Source organism: Penaeus chinensis, chromosome 31 (assembly GCF_019202785.1).
Source record: "Penaeus chinensis breed Huanghai No. 1 chromosome 31, ASM1920278v2, whole genome shotgun sequence".
Classification (NCBI taxonomy): Eukaryota; Metazoa; Arthropoda; class Malacostraca; order Decapoda; family Penaeidae; genus Penaeus; species Penaeus chinensis.
Genome location: NC_061849.1, coordinates 31,308,328 through 31,315,827, shown reverse-complemented (window position 1 = coordinate 31,315,827; position 7,500 = coordinate 31,308,328). Strand labels below are relative to the sequence as shown.

General features: G+C 48.9%; 1 protein-coding gene across 7 annotated transcripts in view; it reads left to right on the top strand.

Moving 5' to 3' along the window:
* The window catches only part of LOC125042248 (ankyrin-3-like), a 266,073-nt gene that overhangs the window by 218,604 nt on the left and 39,969 nt on the right, over window positions 1-7,500 (top strand). The window lies entirely within an intron of this gene.

The window sequence follows — 7,500 nt, the reverse complement described above, 5'->3', positions numbered from 1 at the left end:
CCGTAATGCAGGTGAAGTGTTTGATTTGCGTGCGATTCGTTGAGAAAGCTCCCGACGCCACAAATAAAGGGCGACGATGGCATGGTCGTCGAACAATCACCTTGCGTGCTTCTGCCAGTGCTAAATCCAGTTAGCATCGGTGGCGGCGGTGTGTGCTGGCACCGACACAACTCACTGTTATGCCGTCCTTCCTTCGACCTGACCGCGCCGCCATCGCGACCCTGCCGTGTTTTCTCGCCGTCCCGGGCTCTTCCCTATGACTCATCCCCAGGATGCTGCCGGGGAGCCCTCCTAGTCCTTTCGTGCGCTTGCAGCGGGCTCGCCTTGAACGGAGGGGGGAGGGGGAGAAGTTGCCGTAGGATTCGTAATGTCTCGCTTTAGATGGAAGGGAGAAGGAGACGGGAGAGGGAGCTGACAGGGAAAAAAATGCAATCTGTTGTTCGGAATTACTATCTGCTGCTAATACAAAAGGCCGGTGTTGTTTTGACACCGGCGATGACGTCGACGCGACCCGCAAGATCGTCGTCAAACCGATGTTAGACCCACCCATGCCTGTCAACGATTTCCAATAATGATACTATGAATGAGAGGCCGTCTGCGGCTGCCTACAACACCAACGTAGCTTCTTTAAATGCTACAAACTCTTGATATCAAAAGCGATCAAAGAAACGTCTCGTACTATCTCCGGTGACATCGCATTGACACTGCATCGTCATACGCGTCAGTTATACTAAGTCAGTTAGTCCTTCCTTTACTACTGTAGTTAAATATAGCTGCTCCAGTAAAATGCAGTTTACTATGCTTTTAAAGCCTGTATATGAATTCTTAATGTATTTCCTTGTATGGTTCGATAACGAATTTTTATACGGTCTCATTCTCGACGTCTACGGCCGTTGTAGGCATCACCTTTAAATAGTTCCCCTACCTTTACCCAGTCCAGCTGCTGCTACTGGTTGCATCAGTTCGTTGCGCAGACACCCCTTTCACCCCCCCACCCCCACCCCCGCCCCTCCTCTAGACCAACAACCAAGATGTTATAGCAGCACCATGATGTATTGTGTCGTCTACCCTCCACCCTCCACCCTCCACCCTCCACCCCCGGTTCGCAGCCCCCACGCTATCCTTTTGCACCATACCGTTATGAGATGCCACACAGTCGCCGCGCCAGCTGTGCCATTATTCTTTATTTATTTTTTGTTTCCAGAATCCCTTGTAAAGGCAGTAAACTTTTTGCATTGTTTACGTGTGTGTGTGTGTGTGTGTGTGTGTGTGTGTGTGTGTGTGTGTGTGTGTGTGTGTGTGTGTGTGTGTGTGTGTGTATAGATGGATAGATACATACATACATACATTCTTCTCGTTACATGTTCATACAATTCCATATTTATAGTGTTCCTTGACTTATTTGCAGACACGCTTTATCATGACACGTATATTGTACGTAGAGATAAAAAAAAATTGTCTTGAGCTGATGCGCTAGATTAAAACACACACACACACACACACACACACACACACACACACACACACACACACACACACACACACACACACACACACACACACACACGGTGGTATGTAGACAGACGTACACTAGCCCGTAAACACATCCACCTAATCCAACCTCATCCTGGTATATCTTCAGGTGTGGAAGTTCGCACGTTTCGCCGCGTCAGCAGGTGGAAAACAATAGACAGAAGAAGGGGAGAGGGAAGCGGAGGATAGAAGAGGGGAGAAGTAGGGGTGCAAGGGAAAGAGAGAGAAAAGCTATGTTACGGTCGAAAGGGGGGGGGGGAGGGGATGGAGGAAAGAAGAGGGGAGAGGTAGGGGATGGAGGAAGGAAGAGGGAGGAGGGAGGAAGGGTCGAATACTCTCAGCGCGGGATGGGGGTGGGGGGGCGATCTTCGCAAGGCGGGGGAGGATCGAAGGGTAGAATGCTCTCAGCGTGGGGGCTGGGGTGGGGGTGAATGGGGGAAAGGGCCCCTACGTGAGACGTGCTGTGGAGAGGGAAAACGCGGGTGTGTTTTCCACCCGAGGGGAGCGACGGAGGCTTAACTCTGCTCTCGATGAATGGATGCTGATGATAAGATGCTGCGGCGCGAGTGTTGGCGTGAGAGGGAGAGGGAAATGAGGAAGAGGGGATGTAATTAAGTGGAGGGCTTGTGTACGTCTGTGGAGTATAGGCCAGAGAGGTTCATTAATGTTGCCCTGTATCCATGGACGCCACTAGAGGGAGACAGAATGACAGACAGATAAACAAAAATGCAGACAATTGCTGTTGGAAACCCATAGCCTTTTTAACATTTCTGTACATTTCCAAGCGGATGGCATCAGTAACTTTGACCTTTTCTGCATTATGTAAGGACGAGCGCGCCAGCTGTTATTCGCGTTGCTTGCGTTCCACCTCCATAAGGGGGGAATGGGGAGGGAAAGGTACGTAGGAGTTCGCGAGGGGAAACAGGGGAGGAATAAAGCTTAGAAAGAAGTGGTTGGCAAAAATGAAGGGAGTCAGGAGAAAGCCGGGGGAAAGGGAGGGGAGGTGTGAGGGGAGGAGGACAGGCGACGGCTGAGGGGGTTGCTCCTTAGTGTGTGTGGGGGGGGGGGGGGGAGGAAACAGAGCTTAGATGTCAGTAACAGAAGGAATGGGGTCACAGTCAGGGATGTCAGCGTTTGCGATAAGGGAACACGCGCTGACACTCGAATTATGTGATGATGGGAGAGTATGATACGTGTTGTGAGAGGGGAAGGGAACGAGGTGGTAGGGTAGTGGAGGGGGAAAGAGGGGGGGGGGGCAGAGTGCTGGAGGAGGGGGCTGGGAACTATTGATTTCCCTTCAAGTGAGAAGTAAGTTAACAATAGCAGTGAACGTCATACACGGAATCACGTATTTTATCTTAGGACGAAGTTTGCCCAGGAAACGTCGTTAGTGCCCGGGTTTCAGTGCGTGGAACCTCAAGTGTCGTTTTGTTTTTCTTTTCGTGTTGTCTTCGTAAATAGAAATAATTCTGTATCATAGCCAAAGTTGATGTATCTAGTTGTGAGGGCCATGATGGACAATGGTTATTTAATAAGAGTTGTAGGACAGTGTAAGATGTTAATGCTGTACTTTCTGCATATTTCATTCGGGCAGAAACAGCCACTTAAACACGCGCCGTGGAGTTAGACTGTGGCGCAGCAGCATTAATAATGTAGAGTCGCACTTGTGTCGACAGTTTTATGCTGAGGTTCTCTTACCTGCGTCAATCCTGGGATAGGAGCCGAGGATTGTGCTGTGTCTAATTCTTGGAGACTTCTTAATCCTGACAGGGATTAATTCAGACATGGAGTGAAGGAAGTGTAAACGGAGAACGTCGACCATCGAATCAAAATGGAAACTCGAAAAAAGAATAGACCAGATGCCCAAGCTCAGCGACTCGAGTAGTGCCCCCAGCCCTTCCTTTCGAGGCAAGTGGCGACGGGCGTGCGGGCGGCATGCAGTGTAGGTGAAGTATGCGAACCTCGGGAGCCTCGTCGCGGTCGAAGGGAAGGAGCCACGAGTACGGACCGAAGGGGCAGGGGATACAGTGTGGGAGGGGTAGGGGCACAGGCACCTCGTGGTCGCGCGGTGGCATTCTCACGGTGGAAGCTAGGGCCCTCCGCGTGCCAAGGACAAGGCTCCCTCTTATCTTGGCCGTTGGGAAGGTCTGCCTGATACAGGGCTTCTTGGAGGAGGCTGAATCTCCGCGGCCGGCGTCAATTGACTCTTTTCTCCCCGCCAAATTGTCCCTTGTTGACCTCGAGCGAAACCCATTCTGTTCCCGAAATGGACTTTCTGATAGCCCACAGAAGCCTGTTCTTTCTTTCGCTGTCTTGAGATTCGAGGCTGGCGCTCCTGATGGCGGGGCTGATAGAACGGAATCGCCCCTTGGTATGCATTGCCTGGGAGGGAACTCGTTATTGCCCTTGCTTCTAAAGAGGAGGAAAATTTGGGAAAATTCTTAGTCTCTCTCTCTCTCTCTCTCTCTCTCTCTCTCTCTCTCTCTCTCTCTCTCTCTCTCTCTCTCTCTCTCTCTCTCTCTCTCTCTCTCTCTCTTTCTCTCTCTCTCTCTCTCTCTCTCTCTCTCTCTCTCTCTCTCTCTCTCTCTCTCTCTCTCTCTCTCTCTCTCTCTCTCTCTCTCTCTCTCTCTCTCTCTCTCTCTCTCTCTCTCTCTCTCTCTCTCTCTCTCCCTCTCTCTCTCTCTCTCTCTCTCTCTCTCTCTCTCTCTCTCTCTCTCTCTCTCTCTCTCTCTCTCTCTCTCTCACTCTCTCTCTCTCTCTCTCTCTCTCTCTCTCTCTCTCTCTCTCTCTCTCTCTCTCTCTTTCTCAGTATGAAAAAGATTATTGGATTATTTTCCTGAATGTGCAGACAAATCTGTATGCGTCCTATGTCCATACGCTGTGTATACATATGTTTTTGCTATTGGTGTTTGTATTTGTATACTTACATCTTGTAAATTCAAGTGACGTGAACGTGCGCCGCGTGACAGCCCGATGTACCTGATCTGGCGTGGCGTGCAGCTCGGCCGGCGGAAGAGGCCTGACTGATCCATATTCATCGGCTTCGGGACTCGGGGAATTCGATCACATAACGCAAATCGAGCGGAGGCCTTCCTTGACGTCAGGCGAGGTCCTTTGAGAAATCCCCGGCAGGACCTCGGAGACGGAGGCATGGCGAGGGTTTGGCAGGGGCAGCAGCAGGTGGAACGGTGAGGATGCATACCCATCGAGTAGCGAAAGAGGCGAAAGCGAGAGGCTTAAGCAACATTTGGTCTGTTTAGGGCAGTGCACCAGCAATGCCAGCCAACCAGCCGTGGCTACTCGTAAAGAGCCAGACAGTAAGCTAGCAAGCCAGCGGAGTTGGCACTGAGTCGAGAGGTCAACGTGTCACTGGTCAGGTGAATGATTCATTTAACTCTTAGGTAGGGAAAACGGGCGAATGTACCAAGGTCATATCAGATGAGGTGTGGGTAGTATGTGGGTTAGTGGCTCTTACAGAACACGACAATTAAGCGAAAAGCTTGACATATGTTTACCTATTCCGCGTGGGGCTCACGTTTTGTGTCACATGATATAATAGAAAGATAATGTGATTTAGTGCAAGTATGATTACAACTGTGTAAGCGATTTATACATCTGTTATCAATGCTGTTAATAGTACTGTTGATATTATCATTATTATTGCCACAAATAAGACAAAAGTCGTTCTTCGGTTCAGATATTTTTTTCTTATATTTCTGAGGTTTGTAAGATGCGCATCTTAGTAATCACCCTGAGCGCGAGGCGTCTCGGCGGCCCTGATACCGTGAAGAGCCCTCCGGGTGAAAGGGCCCCATCAGCCCCAAGGAGGCGGGCGTGGATCCGGGAAGATGACGCACGCTGCCCGCTCATTATTAGCATCTCAACATCTCTCCTCTTGTCTTATCTCGCTTGGCCTCTCACGGTCGTAGGTCTTCCTCGGGCGCGTTCCCAGGTCTCGCTCGCCCTCGCCCCCCTTCGCCCGCCCTCGCCCCTCGGACTACGCCTCCGCTCGCCGCTCCTTTTGGAATCCCTTATTGTTTATTTTCCAGACTCCTAATTCGCCATCGTTATGAGAATAAACAAAATGGTAATTGCTAATCCATTGGTTTAGGATCCGATGCCGGGGATTTACTTGTTTTCTCTCCAAGCAGGTTTAAAAATGGATGTCCATATCCCCCCAGAAAGTTATTTCCAATATGGATTTCTTTTATTATTATTATTTTTATATGGATTATTTGTACTCGTATTTGTGTGCAGCTTTGGACGTCGTGGAGAGTGGGCGTTGTGCGTGCGGATCGCCACGGATTTGCCATTTGTTGGATCGCCTTTCTGTGCATTGTGAAGCTCTTGTGGTCGGGCTTTGTGGCGGCCCATAACGGCTCTTGTTCCTCTGGAATGGACGGCGCCTCATGGAAATGACCCGAAAGGGACGGTCTGTCGGGTTCATTGTGTTGATCTCGGAGGTTCGCGCTTCGCTGGAGATTTATTCCTCCTCCACCCGCCCCCTCCTCCATTCCCCCTGCACGCTGATCAAGATGACAGTGGCCTGTTTCGTCTAATTTCCAGATTTTCGAGAAATCGTCCGTGACTTATTCCAGCCTTTTTATAACTAGAAAATAAGAGGGAAAATGTTAACCGTTTGGGATCTTTTTCCCCCTCTGGTCATTTGTCCTCCGAAAATTCGAGCACCAGCTGCCTAAAAAGCATTGTACCCTATTCTAAATCAACAAGTTTTTCATGTGATAATTTATTAGACTGCAGTTCTAAAGAAATAGTAATAGCAAATATTGATAGCGTAATAGACGTTGCTGTCGACCGGCGATTTGTTGCTATATTGCCCCTTTTCCCGCCAATTTTCCCTGTCGCATTTTTTATTCCGGTGAAAGCAAGGACGGCCTGTAATTTTTCGCAAATAGGGCGGGTCGGTTTTTTTATTTTCGTATTTTGTGATTTTAGTTTTATTGCCTTTTTCAGGTGAAGGTCACTTTGGAATCGATTTTCCCTCGTGAACTTCTTTAATCTGAAAACTTTTATTCGTTATGGTTTTTGGAGAACCTGTTACTCTGGTAGTAAAGAAAATATGTTTTGATACCTTGTCGATTGTGCTCAGTTTGGAACTCCAAGGTAGCTAGTGGATATTTAGGGGCAACGTTTATAAAGTTTAATTTTCCGTGTAATGTAGAAGGGTTGTTTTAGGCCGCCCAGCATCACGACGTCCAATAAAGACTTTATCATCGACTCCGGAACTGTCGCGCCGCATACTGTAACCTTCAACTGTTTTCCGATAATTATTTTCCGTTGCGTATTTCCGTCTTCATGTTCGAAAAACCTTTTCCGCAATGAATAGGGGAAGGGAACACGCCGGGAAGGTAGATCCGGCCGCTGACTTTGGCGCATGGAAAAAAAAAGTGTTTCGATATTAGTGTGTTGTGTTATGAGCCTCATTAGGGTGACAAAGACGTTTGGAAATGTGAAAATTAACATTGGAAGAATTCGCTATGCTGAACAGAGGATTGTCACGGAGGAGGGATTTGTGAATGCTGATTTAATCGGTTTGGAGATTTATCGAAGATAGGGAACGCGAGTACACGGGACGAGGAGCCTACTCACGCCCATTAAATCCAATAGGCTTTGAGAGGATAAGGTGGGGACCTAGGTGAGGGGGGGGGGCAGAGAGGATGGGGCGTCAGGTGATACGTAGGGGCGAGGGGTGTGTGTGGAGTACCGCCCGCCCAAGGACAACACGCTTTATTAAAAGAGACGAAGTCAGGAAAATTACTGTATACGACCAGGAGTCATATTATGAAAACGATATGTAAGTATTGCTTGTTTATATGGGGGATATAAGCGGTTATGCTGATCTTCTGCTGACCCCCCCCCCCCTACCTGTGTGGAATGTGGAATTGAATTATTGTTGACTAGGATTACATTATTTTTGACTAGAGAAAAGGAGAAAGCATAATAAGA